Source organism: Taeniopygia guttata, chromosome 2 (genome assembly GCF_048771995.1).
Source record: "Taeniopygia guttata chromosome 2, bTaeGut7.mat, whole genome shotgun sequence".
NCBI lineage: Eukaryota > Metazoa > Chordata > Aves > Passeriformes > Estrildidae > Taeniopygia > Taeniopygia guttata.
In genome coordinates, this window is record NC_133026.1 from 76,226,838 (window position 1) to 76,243,925 (window position 17,088).

Sequence of the window (17,088 nt, forward strand, 5' to 3'; positions counted from 1 at the left end):
AAGCAAGAATCTATGGATATATGTATTTCACAAGTGCTTTAAAATTACAGTAACTGCTTAGAAAGTGAGCTGTATAGGAAAAAATACAGTTCTTATGCTGTGTTATTCACATACATGTAAAAACAATATCTTTAATATTTAATACAGTGTCTCAAGAAGGAAAAAATACAAATATTTTAGGAACAAGGGCTTTTTAAATAACTTAATATTTATCCTGAAAAAGGAAGAAAAATTATGATATTCATGGTAGCAATCATGCAAAAAACAAAGGGGAACAGGAAAGACAAATTCTGCAATTCTATTCACCAGTATTGTGTATGATATATACTTTTGTATTGTGTTTTATTGCATAAAATTACATAATTTTGGTTAATAGTCAAAATATAGGCCCTTCATGCTATTTGTCCAGAAGCTGTGTCAATACAGTTCAGTCTTTAGGCACTCCCCAAGAAAAACTGATTCACTGAAATGCCCAGTGGCCATTTTAAAGCAAAGATGAATTGCTGGAGGTGCACAGCCCAACAAACTTTCCCCATATAAAGACTGTTTACCTTAATATGAACCTGGGAAATTAGGTTTCCCTAGAAAGAAATAAAAACAAGCTCCTTGCCTTACCTAAACAATGAGATATAACTCAGTAGTGGGGGAGTAGAGCCTGGAGGCAGAGGGTGCCGGACAGCTCTGCTTACACCGGTACCTCACACCCTCACACACTTCACAGCAGCCAAGAGAAGTGTCCTCCTCAATCTGCTCCAGAAGAAAGTAGTGGTACATAGATCACATTATGAAAAAATTAAAATTTAATCTGATCTGCAAAACTTTCACTGGGACCAATCTCCTGCAAAGACTCTGCTGGTTGTCCCAGTTAATTCTTGAGCTTAGAGTAACAGGAAGCATAAACAATACTTCTATTCCCTCTGGTGCTTTTTTTTTTTTTTTTTTACCTCAGCAAAGAGTTGTATTTCTTTTTTTATAAAGAATGTTCATTAATATTATGTAGCAAGAAAAATCCTTGAAGTTTTGGAACACATTAGGTGTCATAAGACAAAAATACTTTATTATAGAGTTCACTGCCTTAATTTTTAAAATAATTCATGCTAGAGAACTTCCAAGTATTCAGACTTTCCATATTCAGGAACACTGAGACTTGGCACATCCCAAAACCCTTATATTTAGTGAAGTGTAGTGTAATTTATGAGAAATGTAATTAATATAGTTGCACCATTTTATTAATCTATGGGTTTTCAGGTATAAAGTGGATGACTTAGAAGGATTTTTTGGTCCAGACATGAAAAACAAACACATTCTTCCAATAAATTATTATGCCTTGGTCCTTTAACCACTAAGCACTAAGATAAACAAGGAAATTATTATTAGAAATAATAGATTTAAATGCACTTGGTCTACATTAGCTATAAAAATTTAAAGAATTTTATAAGTATTTAAAGAATACTTGAAAAAAAATTAGATTCAGTCATTCATTGGTTTTTCTGACAGAAGTAATCATGGCAGAAGGGTAAAAGGAGCCCAAAACAGCATTGCTTTCTTCTTTAAAAAATATCTGTCTAAACATCTGTCTTTAGTCTCCTTTCTTCGATCATTCTCTCCTCCTTGGTCTAGATCAGGACACTGACCATGTTTGGATTTTGGCAGAGGAGGGTTTCTGGAGGGATGTGGAGCGTAGACAGGAGAAGAAAGCAAGAAGGAAGACATTGTTATTCATGCAAAAGTTGAATCTCCTCATCTGACATTATTTCTGATAAAGCATGTACAGAAATGTCCCAAAGGGAAAGTATTTTGCCAAAAAAAGTGTGTATTTTTCCTGGGGATATCAATGCACATTAATTTACACATAAGCTTTATATGGTAGGTAATAAGCACTAACATTGACAGAGAATACACAAAAAATTGAAATGTAGGAGTATTTTGGCAAAGAACTACAGAGAAAGATGTACAGTGATTAGGTAACAATTTTTCTCACGTGTTCAGCAAGGGCAAGAGAATTTCTATTGACTAGATACTCCTTTTATGAAAGTTTTTACTTCTGAGTCACTTTTTAAACTATTATGCCTTGTCTGCACACAGAGCAATTCCAACTTGGCCTCATTTACACAGCAGAACTCCTTGCTAAGGGTATTTCAGCTATGTACACAGGAAAATGTAGTCTGCTATTTTTCAGTGGTTTAGATAGTAAAGAGGAAAGTATGAAATATAGATCTAGTACGTTCAGGTATTAATTTAATGCAGAGAGTGACTGGGAAAAAAGAAAGCCCAGAGTTACAAAGTAATTGCCTGATTTTTAACTAGTATGCTCATTTTGTGTTCCTCTCCTAAGCAGAGAGTTAGACCAACAGGTTACATTCCCAAAAGGAGAAGTTAGGAGAAATACCAGGAAATAATTCCAGCTTCCAAAGAAGTATTATCTTACAGTAGGAATAACTGATTTCCTAACTTCTGCTGAGTTAAACAAAAGCATTTTTATAAATTTTTTTTAGAAATAGGTATATTTAGTTATTTCCACCATGCATGTTCATAACCCATTTACAAATACTGGGCTCAATTTTCTCTGGTTGGTTTCTTTTTTTTATTTTCACCTACATTATTCTAGCCTAATTCTTGCCAAAAAAAAAAAAAAAGTTTCAGAGAATATTAAATTCAAAACAAGCAAGCAAACAACACAAGAACCAAAGAATTTTAATCCTGCAATATTGAGTCATTATAAAACCATAAAACAAGCCTGGGCTCACAGGCTTGTGTTAAGAGAGACAGTCTGCAAGTCTGCAGTACACGTAAGAATCTATCCAGAATCTCTAACAGACTCAACCACTCTTCTTTTTGAATATGATTTAACTAGTTTTCTTTTCACTGGTCTGAAGAAGTTTTTCCACAATTGTTTTCAATAAAGTTCAATCTAATTAAATTGAAAATAAAGACAAGGATACACCATGCCCCAAAATAGCAGAATTTATTTAATCTGGGCTGGTAAACGTAGTTTCTTTCACATATCAAAATTTGGGCAAATCTTAAGTCAGTTTCCCTTCACCTCTGGACATCACTCCTATTTAAAGATTTGCTTTTGTAAACCAGAAGCAGTGAAAGAACTAGAGTGTGAAACTCTTTTGCTTCGCAGATCATTAGAACTATCAACATTTCAGCCACATTTTTTTCCAGTGAAAATTGCACAGATAATTAGTCATTGGGGATGAGTTAATTCCTTTTTTTTTTTTTTTGCCTCTCTAGAGAAAAAGGTGTAAGCAGAGAATTGAAAAGGAAAAATCAGTATAAAATAAATGAGAAGTAAGCCAGTCCTTTCATCCAAGCTACTTTCATCCAAGGATGCATAAGAAGATCCTTGAAATGCTCTAACTAATTTTGACCTACGATTTTCTCCCTAAGCACTAACACATTAACACCCACATTGATTTCTACCATTGCTTGGCTTCTTCTCAGGGTAAGGTATAGGGTGGAATTTCTTCAGGAAAAAATGTTCAATTTCTGGATGATGGGGCAGAGTGTACCCTCAGCACTTCTCCCAGCCACTGGGTAGAGTGGCTGACACTCTGGAGTGTTTTGCTGCAGTCCAGGGGGATGTGAACAGGCTGGACAAATGTGCTGACAAGATCCGAATGAAGTTGAACACCTAGAAGTACAAAGTCCTGCACCAGAAGGAACAATCCTAGGCACTAATATATGCTGGGGCATGCCGACCTGGACAGATGCTTTGAAGAAAACTACTTAGGGGTCCTACAGGACACCAGATTGAATATGATCCAGCAATGTGCCCTGGCCACAAAGAAGGCTAGTGATATTGTGTGCTGCATGAGGCATAATATTTCCTGTCAATCCAGGAAAATGATCCTTCCCCTCTGCTCAGCATGGCAAGGCCATATCTGGAGTGCTGTGTCCAACTGTGGATTCCCCAGAACAAAAGAGATATGGATATATGGGAGAAAGCCAGAGAAAGTCTGCAGAGGAGATGAAGGAATTGGAGTGTTGTACACATGAGAAAAAGCTAAGACGGATGGAGCTGTTCAGCCCTGAGTAAAGAAAGCTCAGGGGAATCTCATCTATGTATGTAACTAACTGGAGGGAAGGTTAAAAGAGAAAGGAGCCAGGCTTTCCTTGGTGGTGCCCAATGACAGGACTGGAGACAGTGGTCACAAACTGAAACATAGCAGTCACAAACTGAAATGCAGCAGGTTCCCTCTGAACATCAGGAAGCAATTTTTTGCTGTGAAGGGGACTAACCACAGTCACGATTTTCTCGGGGAAGTTCCAGCCAGAGTCTCTCTCCATGGAAATATTAAAAAGTTGCCATGGTCCTGAGCAAAGTCTAAGTGGCCCTGCTTGAACATGGTGGTTAGACTAGATGGCCTCCAGAGGCCCCTTGCAACCTCACCCATTCTGTGATTTTGGTCTATCACAGGTGCATTTAAAGGACATTTACTTCATTCTGTTAGTCTTGATTTATACTTACTTGGTTCATGACTCCCTACCAAAGTAAAAAATAATGCCCATGTAGGACAGATCAACTACAGGTTAGCTATCGAAGGACCTAATTCCATATTTCATATTTATATATTTATTCCATATATCTATTCCTAAAATTCATATTTCATTTGCATATTATTTGGTCAGAGAGGGTAAAATACTACCTAACTGAAATCCTGATATTTCAAACTCCTGAAACCAACTTCCCTATATGCCAATTACATAGAAGCAAGATAGTAAGACTAATACTGCTGGCATTCTATGTGTCAGCTTCCTAGGAATATAGTCAAAATTGGTCTGCACCAACAAACTTTGGATACCTGACTAATAGGCTCTGCTATTCCTACCACATAAAGGGAAAGGAGGGAGTAGAATTAACCCAGCTGTTTCTAGTGCATGATCTTGGAGGGTGGAAGTAGAAATGGCTTCTGGCCACTGTCATTAGCACCATTGTTGTATATGTCAGACCATCTCAGAAGACAAATTCAATCAGTATTGGTACAAACAAACTATTTCATTTTTGCTGAAATAGAGCACATAATGGAGTTCTGTGTTGATTCAGGAAGGGCAGTCAACACAGCATCCAGGATAAATTTACTGACATGAACAATCATTACCACAGCAACTCAAGTTGCCACTGCAATTTTTAACCAGCAAGATGAATTTATACTTTCCAGAGTGGTGACTTGTTGTGTGGCTTTAGCATTTTCCTTGCAGGCACTGCCATAAGCAACTGCTGACTTGGCCTACAGCTAAATCTCAAATTAAACATGACTTTTAGAGGCACTGTGCAAGACCATGTTCTTGCTCACACTTCTTTGGGTACTGTCACAACAAGAGCAAAGCCAAGCACATTTTCCTATCTTCACTTACCCTCTCCTGTATTTTAAAATTAACACACTGAAATTGAATTCCAAACACTGAAATAATGTAAGCAGTTTTTGTTCTAGCCTGTTAATTCTGGCATACACATATAACATGGAAGCCACAAACCATATAGATTTAATTTCTTTTCAGCTTTGCCCCTGAAGACCTGCTGAATGTCCATCCTAAGGTTTATAATGTGAGTTTCTCACAAAGATGTAAACAGGTATATGCATGCCAAATATTTAGAGGATTACTTTTCTTTCCTAAAGTCTCAAACTATGAAATTTAGTGTCCTTTGTAGCAAGAGATTCCATTTGTAGTTAGAGGTCTATTATAAGGAGTTGAAAATAAATGTTGTATCTTCTATGTCCAGACGTGTTTCTTGTTTTTAGCAAGAAATAGCAGTAGACTTACAGAGTTCTTTTTGTCAGTCTTTTTGTCTCTCACAAATTCTTTCCAATAAGGTTTGTTAGTCTACTAGCTGCATGAAGTATTCATTACAGCTTTAGTCTCAAACACGGACTTTCTCTTCCTTCACAATTCAAGAACAGGCACACATGCTTAGTGTGCTCCTTTTGATATGGAGTACACCCAGACTGTCAGCTTTCAAAAAGTTTGTCACTCAGGATATGTTAAACATCTGACTGTGTTCAAGTAGGTGGTGGCAAAACTCTGCATCTTTTTACAGTTCCCCATTCTTAAAAACTTATGATTTTCACAAACCATAACAGTTCTTACCAGCGACTCAGAACCTCTATCTAGGACCCAAACATTAATCTCTCATTCAGATTTTTATCTAACTTGACAAGGCTCTGGCCTTCTCTTGAAAGAAGGATACATTCGAAAAACCTAGTGAATTTTCTCCCTCTTCCTGGAAAGTCTTCTCAACACTATATGAGAAATTCCCTCTTCAGGCAAGAATATTTTTTAACTTTGAGTCTTCAGGAGAAAGTAGTAATAGAAATTTGGAAAGCATGGATGCTTGGAAGAGAAATAGGAGTCATGTTGTTATTTAGCTTCCTCTTGTCAGCTGTTTTAGGCAATAAGGCAAATAAACTACTGAACTGAAAAAAAAGTATCTGTGACTTGAGCCAGGTGTCTGAATGATGGAAGTCTGCCTTTTAATAAGTATACATCAAAGAGATATTGGGACTTTCTATTTATGCAAAATGGTTCTTACTTTTAATAGTTATGGTACTAGAATAGAAAAATAAAATCATAAAATCATTTAGATAGGAAAAAACCTTTGAGATCAAGTCTAACCATCAACCTAATACTACCAAGTCCCCCACTAACCTATGTCCCTAAGTGCCATATCTACATGTGTTTTTAATACCTCCAGGAATAGGGACTACCACCACTGTGGGCAGGCTGTTCCAGTGTTGGGCAACACTTTTGGTGAAGAATTTTTTTCCTAATATCCAATCTAAACCTTACCTGGCGCAACTTGAGGTCATTTTTTCTTGTCCTATCACTTACTATGTGAGAGAAAGAGCCAACACCCAACCTCACTGTAGCCTCCTTTCAGGCACTTGCAGAGAGCAAGAAGGACCTCTCTTAGCCTCCTTTACTCCAGGCTCAACCACCCCAAGTCTCTCAGCCACTCTTCATAAGGTTTCTGCTCCAAATCCTTCACCAGCTTCAGTCCAGCGCCCCAATTCTTGCAAGGAGTGGCCCAGAGCTGGAGACAGGATTTGAGGTGTGTGCTCACCTATGCCGAGTGCAGGGGTACAATCATTGTCCTGGTCCTGCTGGCCACGGTAGTGCTGATACAGGCCAGGATGCCCTTGGCCTTGACCATCTGGGCACACTCTGGCTCATGTTCAGCTGCTGTTGACCAACACCCTCGGGTCCTTTTCTGCTGAGCAGCTTTACAGCCACTCTTCTCTAAACCTGTAGTCTTTAATGGGGTTGTTGTGACTGGACCTTGCCCTTGGCTTTATTGAACCTCATACCTTGGCCTCAGCCCATTGATCCACCCTGTCCAGATCTAGAGCCCTTCCTGTCCTCCAGCAGATCTCATTCAGCTGTCTGCAAAATGACCAAGGGTGCACTTGATCCTCTCATCTGGATCATCAGTAAAGATATTAAAAAGGACTTTAATACAACTGGTTAGGGTTGCTATTAATTCTATATCATTAGTATTTTATGTATTTCAATGTAACTTTTTCACTAGGCAAAATTTAACAAACAGCACTTTTGCTTGAAAAGTATTTTTTGTTATTAATATTTCAAATGTGATAGCAATGTTCACAGTGGTAATATTCTTATTAAGATTAGTTTGTTATAAGATATTTGTTTTAACAGGCTGTTGAAATGGGGGTTTGTTGGAGAACATTAGAAAATAACATTTTTAACTGCTTTGAGGAGATTATGTGCCTAGCCTTGGGCCATATTTGTGTAATAGCCACTTCATGGCTATAAAAAATTAGCAGAGAACACAGGGAAATCATGTTCCTAAGCACAAGGAACACAAAGTCCCCCAAATTGACCCCTCCTGGTTCACCAAGCACACATAGCAGGAGGGAAGAGACTGCACACATTCACCTCATGTCTGTCCACAGTGAAAGCTGAATTATCCAATCAGATATGAGATAGTGCAGTACCCCACTAATAATAAATCAGAAGCACTACGTAGGGACAGGAGAGAAATTGGTGGAGAAGAAAATAACCAAAACTAAATGGAAAATTACAGTGATTTAGGAAGGAAACTTTTGAGTGCTCCAGAACTGTTTCACACAATGTAAGTTTGCCATTTGATAAGCTCAGTGCCTTGGCATGTAAAGTCAACAAGAAAAAATGAGAAGGAATTCCTATTATTAGTGCTTAATCTACTCCTCCAGAGTGCATCAAAGAGTATATTTCATAGCTGTAACAAGATAAAAGCAGACTTCTTAGACCTCTCATCATGACCAGTAGCTGGAACGGTATGCTGCTGTTCAGATAATTGCAATTAAACCAGTCACTCTTAGTATTTGAATCTTCACCTGAATGTTTCGGAAGTCAGACAGAACTCAGGTTTAGAGTAGCTGAAAGCATTGTGACAAACCATAAGTTAATCTTAGAAAAGTAACAGACAATCTGTGGACATTTTACTGTAAATTTTTGTCTATAGTCAGTAATATGAGTCTTAAGGCAACTGGGTAATATTTCCTGCATGAGTCACAATGCCGTTAAGATTGAAGCCCTAATTAACTTCTTATTAACGTTTATTCTTGGGCAATATCAATTTTTTGTGGACCTTTTGTGGGGCATCTATTACAAAGAGTAGCTACAATATTTAAAACACCTTTGGCCTAAAAACTGAGATAAAGTTCTACCAGGTGACAGATTCTGCAGTCAAAACTGATCATCTAACCAACTTAATTATACAAAAACTTTGATCTTTCAACTCTTCCACTAGAAAAAAACTCTTTTTAGAGCAAGACAGGACTATTCACTGTAGGTCAGATATTATTTGTGAAGACAGTTTCACAGAAGACAACGAGACTGCTCAGACCACCTGATCCTACTTCAAATTGACATAAAAAAGGAGCAACAATGTTAGTGCACTCCCTGAAGCTTGATACCACTCCACAGTCCTGCTCTGTGCCTCTCGGCCAGAGGAAGAAGGAGAAATGTCTTCTGTGACTCCATATTAAGGGCAGAAGCACTTGCAAGAAGCAAACATGAAGGCAGACAGTTTAACTGACATCCCTAAGCAGATAAAGATTAGTTAAGCAAAGCATCAGCAGTAAAAAAAGTGCTAAAACAACACCCAGTACAGCAGCAGGCTGAGGTTTAGGCACAGGTGTCTAATCTTCAAGTTTGTACACCTTCCTCACTTGTTCTTACAGAAAATATATTTTAGGTCTATCCTCTAGCTAATAATTTTAAAGTTATAGTCAACAACAGCCAGGTCAGTTAACTAACAAAACACTTTCTCCAGAAGTTTAAACAAGAGTAACTTAGGGTTGGGAATGAACAATGAGAGAAAAACAGGTAACACTTTAATATAATTGACTGATAAATATTTTAAATTAGTGAAAATTACACTGAACTTTTGAAAATTTTAGTACATGTATCCCAAAATAAACAAATGGAACAGCCATTTAATTGAAAATAAAACTAAAGAGAAATAATTCCCTTTTCCTCAAAGCACAAGATCCTATTGTTAGTATTGTTAGCAAGTTATTTGGAGTCATTATCTTGAGAAAAAGCAGAGATGAAAAGGCTTTTTTTCTTTATTACAAACCACTTGTACTTTATCACATCCATGTAACACATTAGGTGTGTCACTATTTATCTTGTACTACAATAAACAAGCTCCATATATTTTCAGGCTTCAGTGAGTTTTGCTGGCATACTGTATCAAGAACATATTTCAGAAAAATCATTCTGGCTTTGCTGCATTTCTAAAATGCTCATGACTCATTCTTTAATGCTCACTGTTAAGCTGGGTTTCATGGGTGCTTGGAATATTTTGAGGGCAAATCCTGCTAAGTGCAGACTAACCACAAAGTAAGGGTAGAGAAACACAAATCAGATGAAAACAAATAAAGCTGGATAAAAAAATTGCTGTCTGTACAACTGCAGTAGTAGTCAGCTTTTACTGCTTTTTGCCATTCTTTTGCAAATTAAGATGTGTTAGTGCAAACTCGCACTGAAGTATTCTCCCTCTTAACTGCAGAAGGCTAAATGCACACATGCAAACAGGCAGTGCAAGTTTGGTCCCAGGGAGGCAAAATCTCAAAACTTTTCTCACTCCATTATGATCAATTTTATGCCGGCAGCCAAGGGCGATGTTTTCCAACCTCTTTCCAGCTCCTTTCCAAATCATACCCTTCCATGTTGTTCTCAGATCTCCCCTACCCTCAGCCACTCTCATAGGATTATTTGGATTATTGGGTTCCAACTCTCTCTGCAGAAGTAATATAAACGTTTTTTTGCACTTCTTTTTCATTGCTTTCCTTTCTCAGCAGATAGAAGCCTGTTATCATTTTGGGGAATACTTTGGGGTTTTCTACATCACGTAGCAAACCCTACTGCAGAGACCTTGTGCTCATACCAAGTGAACTAACCCTGAGATTGGTGCACTATTTCAACACATAATGATGCTACGAGGCACTTAACCTTGCTGAAAACACAGAGTTTGTGATAATCTATCTGTTTGCAAATAGGCCGTCCACATGTTATGTTACTTTGGCAATACAATGATTAACTAAAACATATATATGTTCTAGCTTTCTATAACCTCCTACAGCTATGGACAGGGCTGACAAGATACGTTGGTGGTCTAAAGAAAATGTTATGATATCTAAATGCAAAACTTCTAGAGAAATTTATTCTGTATTTTTAAAAATTAATAGAGAGCTAACCAGCTCATGAAGAGTAGAAACTTAGCTGGAAAGTCAGAGCAAATAATTTTACCCCTACAGTCTTTCAAGAGGCATCATGAGGAGTGCAACATATTTTGTCTCTGAAGGAAGAGGCTAAACACAAGTGTTCCCTTTACAGTGATCAATTCCTATGAATGAGTTGGTAGATTGTCTGTAGGATTACTCTGTAGCACTTAAACTGGAGGAACAAGAGAGGAACTGCTAATAGTCTCAAAAGTAGTAAAGGAACACAAACACTACCTGTATGCATAATAAGTGAGCAGTTTACAGGACTCTAAGTTGTAGGACTGATGAAATTTCAGATATAAACACAGGTGTAATCTGGGTGGGTCTAAGCCTTCCAAGGGAGAACACAAATATAGGAGCTTACTTTGCCCCTTTGCCCCTTATAGGGACATCCTTGCCCCTCTGTTTACTGGCCATAATCAACATCTGTTACAGAACATATCAAAAGAAAAAACAGTGTCTTGTCCCAGATATTGTCTCACAAGCCACTATTATGCCTTTGGTTTTTTTTAGGGCTGGTTTCCAGGTGGCTTTACTCTACTGGAGGCTGCGCCAAATGACCCTTTTCTTGTCTGTTTGTCAGGCAGCCAGTATCTGAATTCAGTATTTCCTGAAGAACTATGCTTTGGGACTTATCAACAAGTCTGCAGGTGCTGTTTTTGATCAAGAAATAGGTTTGGACAGATGAGGTTCACAGACCGTTGTCCTTGCTTTCCATTGCTTATCAACCAAATTTAAGCATAACTCTCTGCAATAATACAAATGTTCCCTTGTTAAATGAAAGCAGAGGGCAGGGAGAACTGTGCATATTATCCAGACAGCGAATCCTGAGGTACCAGCACAGAGCTCTGTGATGCTCTGCTATCTGGCTTTTAAAGGCAAGGCCTGGGAGGCAACCCCAAATTCACACAGCCCAGGCTTCATGTCAACTTCATTATTGTTTCCTCTTTAGCCAGATGCTTCTGAAGATCCAGATCCAGACCATGGGGAACATAAGCCATGGAACACAGAGGGGCAATATCAGCATTATTTCCAGCCTTGGACGGTACTGTAATCACTTTTTTCTCAATGCATTTTAGACCAGTGATTCACCTTACAAGATATTTCTTTACTGCTTGTACACAGAATTCCTTTTCTTTCACTGCCAACTGAGATGTGCACAAGTTCAGTAATTTTGGCTGGTCTTTTGCACATATGAGACACTTCTCATTAAATGATCTGAGAGGCACCTTTAATCTCTGAGCCCAAAATAAAAAAAATTAAAGAAAACCAGACATCAGGATATCATGTTTGTGTAATTCACATGTTGTTTTGGAGTAATGTAAAGTAAATAACAGTGTCAAAACTCAGTATCAATTTCTACAAATGTTGTAAGAATCACTGATTGCTGATTTCATTATCTCGTTTTCCTGGGCTTCGAGCTGCATTGGATTCTATTGAATATCACTAAATATTACTGCTCATAACACAGCAGGCCCTTTTGAACTGGACATGGATCAGCTGCATCACAAGGGTGAATGTGGCTACTTTTATTAGTCTTTTAACATGGTATGCAACAGCTTCTCTTGGAAAACTACTCTGAAAACTACTGAGATAAGCTGTGTGTGGTCCAAAAATACCACTGAAACCCTGGAGATTAATTGTATGTTCAGGTTATGAGGGTTTAACCTTTAGATGCTGATATTTAAAAATCCTAGAAAAAAATTATTCAAAGGCATGAATGGTTAATAGTCCTGAGACAAGACTGGAGAAAGGATTCAAAGTTCTCAGGAATGCAGATCTGAGAGTGGCTGAGGTCATGTTGTAATCATAGAATACATAAAATATTGGTGAAATCACTAAAAAAAAACCCAAATTGCTACACTTAAAAGACTTCTGACTATTGTTACAGGCATGAGACATACCATCTTGTACATGCTGCTCAACATGATCAGCACACCTCTTCAGAAGCTCTGAAAATCAGTTCCCTCCAGTGGTCCTGAAGTGTCATGTGGTTTTCTCAGTACTTGTCTGGTGATTCTAAAGAAAATGTTAAAGAATTGTATCATATTTCTGTTTCAAACATGTCATATGAGTACTTAAACTACCTGAATAAATACAGTAAAATTTGAAACATTTAAAATAAAGAAATTGGTGAAACTTCCATTCTGTAAGTCACCCGACTAACCATTCCAGGAAATGCCATTTAGGAGATGTTTTTGACTGCTACTGAGTATTTTTTGCTAGACATGTCTGAGGCAAGACTGATTGGTTTTTTATTTTAGTCTATATTCTAGGTAAAAGCTACATTTGAAATATTATGCTCATCGTTGTGCCTTAATTGATTAGTGCCTTATTTAGTGTGTGTTACACTAAATATTATCCAAGCAATAAAAAAACAATCAAGAGGCAGAGACCTGATAAGAAATTAGGAGAAAGAGAAGGCCATTTTTACAGATCATACTACACATTGTAGTGTTAAAACTTTGACAACCAGGACTTGATCACATAAAAAATATAGCTGCAAAATAGAATGGTTGGGGTGGAAGGGAGATGAACACAGCTCAGAGCATAGCCCATCTATAGCAAATGCCAAACAACCTTGCAGAACAAACCCCTGGTTAAGTTTAATAACACAGAATTGTGGTTGCAATCAAATTTTAAAGTGAGCAGCTCAAGCTGCTATGAGAGAGAGGGTAGAAGACCATTTAACAGCTTTTCCTAGTTCTTAAAAGACAGCAAAGAAGCACCATTGAAAGGGCTTGATAAGGAGAATTAAATAATCTGCTATAACAAACAATAAGGATATGGAAATTTAGGCAATTAAGAGTCCCATCATCTGCCAGGAGGAGGTGCAGAGGTAGTGAGCACTGCTATGTCCATAATGCCTGCATCACCTAAGGGGTTTCTGAGGAATGTGAGATATGATCCCATATGCTGCTCCCAGCAGATTGTATATGAGGCATACAGCTACCAGTCCTTCAAATGCCTATTTTCCTGAGATGTTGTTGATCCCAGAACTTTTGTTTAATTTTCTACCTTGCCACAGCTAGGCAGGGTGTTGACATAGCACTCAGCTATGATATTATCTATTACTAGAAAAACAACATATTGGTGGAATGAAATTTTTCATCTTTGACTTGTGAAGGATACATTTCAAAGTTTAAGCCAGATGAAAAAAATTATTGAAAACTGTGCCAAGCAGTTAAACTACTCAGAATTTAATTAGAAAGACACTGAGCTTTTTGATATGTAGAAGCTTTTAAATTTTTCATTCTGATTTAAAACAGGACAGGAGATTAAAAAAACATTTAATGGAGGAAAATTTTTTCTTGAGTGTTGCAGGAAAGACCTAGAGACAGAAATAATGTTGGAACTATTACTGCTAAAGAGTGGACTGAGGCTTTTGACAACAGGTAGATGTACTTCACATGGGTGTCATCTTTATCTATTGATATACTTATATTTACACATTCATAGAGGTATTTAATATATGATATTTGCATAATATTTTAAATGTAATTTCTATTAAATTGTCAAATTATTCTATTAAGTCCAAGTAATTGTTGTATATAAAGAAACATATGTGCTTCAGGTATATAATTTTGTTTGTTGCTTTCACTGTTGTTGGTGTCCTGCCAAGCCCCCAACACTGTCCACCATGCCTGCAGCAGAAAATCAGGTAGGATCAAGGAAAGAGCTGCTGGGCTGACTTTGGGCTGCTGTTTGACAATATTAGTAGCTGGATCAGTGACATGGCTTTGGTAAGTAGAAGTTATCAACAGGCTGATGTTCTGCCTGTTGTGGCAAGAGGCCTGTTGTCACATACACTGCAGGCGTTGCAAATTTTAATTTGTCTCAACCTCCATTCTCAACCTCCCACCTCAACCTCCCTCTATTCCTACACTTGGCCATAGAAAGGAGCCATGATGCCTAAGAAGACAAGCACAAATGATCAGGATGTAACTAAATGAGGTTGGTTGCTCCAGGTGTATCAAAAGACTGTCTTGTATGGAGCATGATGGAGCACCATACCGGGCACCGCCTGCATGGGCTGCTTTTGCAGGTGTTGTTACAAGTGTTACCCGAGTGCTGCAACATCCCTGAGAGGATGCCAGGGACTCTGCAGCGTGCCCAGCCGAGGGCTTTGGCCATTCCAGGCTTTTAAAGCACAAAAGATATTTACAAACAAAACAGAAGGGTGCACTTTGGTGGACTCTTGTCACATATTTCCTCTTTTAATGAAGTGATGAGATCTTCTCTTATTAGTCTTTTTTCCCAGTGTTTCTCTCTTGCTGTCTCTCTGTCAGTAACTTCAGACAGCACATCTGTTCTCCATGTCCACAGCACAATTCCATCTACAGGTCACTGCTGATGCCGGCGGATTCTGCACATCCCTCCAAGTTCCATGTGTGTGACCTAGAAATTAATTTAAGAGTACACCCGAATAAATAAGATGCATTCGTGTACTGCACTATTACATACAAATAAATACAAAAATATTAAAAAATGACCCATTGCGATTAAAAATTATGTGGGAAAGGGTGGAGAAAAATGCATTAATTCACTGATGTTAACTTATGTTCATTTTTTAATGCACAGTCAGCCTAGGCAAGACTTCTCCCATTTGTGTGATAAATATTTTTCATCATAGAAATTCAATAAAAGAGAAAATTATAATTAATTCTGAATGCACATCTGGATCCACTTGGAAAAAAAGGACTTCTGGTGCCAAGCAACATAGATAGGTTTCTTAAAAGAAGCCATCCATTTGATTTCATTGTCACTGTGGTGGCACCATATTCCAACGTGAAGGCGAGAAAAATACAGCTCCCTTTGGGATATGGAAGGGGCAGTGAGCACACATCACGTGCTGATGTGGATGCAGAGCTCGGGGATTTATCACTAGCCATTTCCAGTGGCCCTGCACTGTTGCAGCAGAGTCACACACAGAGGTGCCACCCACCTTTCCTTCCTAGAATGAAGGGCTCCAGCATGGCTCTGCAATGTTAGAGACAATATTTCTGACAAGATATTACTAGCTTCAACGTTCAAGCTGTCAAGGCTGTTGTCAGTTCAAAGCAGGCTCTCTTTCCTCTGAAGTCATTATATAACCACCAGTTTTGTTTTCCACATTTACCAGAAGCTGCCCACATGAAAACAATTCGCTGAAGGATAGAGCAGGTAAAATACCAAGGTCTGGCTTTTATTTTTCATTTATACCTCTTCTCTTTCTTTCCTTCCCCATACATAGGTAAGGACATTTATCATTAGATGTGTGATTATATATCTCACATTTAACATCAAGTAATGTAACAAAATTGTGATTCATAACCACGCAGAAAGAAAAGAACCATAATTCAGAAGCAGAGTGAAACTAGTTGATTAAAACATTTAATCACACATCAGATTCACAAGAAATATAATAATATTTGTTTAAAAATTTCACTTAATTTGTGATCATTTGGAAATGTATTTGGCACTTTAAAAACCACATTGCAAAGTAAACCCCTGCTCAAAAATTAAACAAATCTAAGGCCCTTTAATTATGTAGTTGAGATGGTGGTGTGAATGTCTGGGCTATGCAGAGCTCTACTGCTCTTCGTTTTAAAAAGTGAGAGTTTGTAGTGAGGAGAAGGGTAAAACCACAGCTTTGCATTAAATAACAGATATCTGCCTTAGCCCTACAAGATCTCTATATATAAGGTTTCACACAAAGCCATACTAAAGCTTTGCAAGTGGAAGGGTTCAAAATCATTCCAATCAATCTGAGCCCCACAGGAAAAAAAAAAAAAAAAAAAAAAAAAGGCTAGATGAGAAGAGTTTTCAGTTCAGGCATTTGTGTTACTACCAAAAAAAAAAGAAAGATCCCTCAGTATGCTAATTTTCTTCAACCAACTGGAGCCAAATTTAACCTTTTTTGGGTCCATACAGAGTCATATTGTAAATTATCTACAAGGGACTGTAGACTAACACTCAGGGAACTCCAATCTCTGTAATAGAACAATAGAGATTTCATGTCAGGTTTTACTTGTATTATGATTCCCCAGGACAGAATATGTACGCAGAATTTAATAACATAGGGCCCTGTAAGATACTACAATAAGCATGATTCATCTCAAATGAGGGGTAAGGAAACTTTTCACTGGGCTGCATGGCAGAGTCTGATAAAGCTGAAGCACATGAATTATCTTTCTAGCTAGGAAATGCAGCATACAGCACAGATGTCTTACACCAGATGTCACTGCATCATGCATGATGAATATCACATCTTCATTAGAGACTTGCCCTTATAAAATCTGTATAAATGGTATTGCAGCAAAAAGCATCACCTAACATTCAGTAAATCTGTTTCCCTATGTTCTGA

The 17,088-nt window shown here is 37.8% G+C and overlaps 1 long non-coding RNA gene across 11 annotated transcripts in view; it reads right to left on the reverse strand.

The window, feature by feature from the left end:
- LOC115493798 (uncharacterized) overlaps nt 1-17,088 on the reverse strand; it is a 251,267-nt gene that overhangs the window by 12,502 nt on the left and 221,677 nt on the right. For all 11 annotated transcript variants that reach the window (XR_012053981.1, XR_012053977.1, XR_012053978.1 and 8 more), the window contains 2 exons: nt 14,908-15,140; nt 12,647-12,761 (listed from right to left, as the gene is read on the reverse strand). This is a non-coding gene — a long non-coding RNA (uncharacterized lncRNA). The remainder of the gene's footprint in view (nt 1-12,646; nt 12,762-14,907; nt 15,141-17,088) is intronic.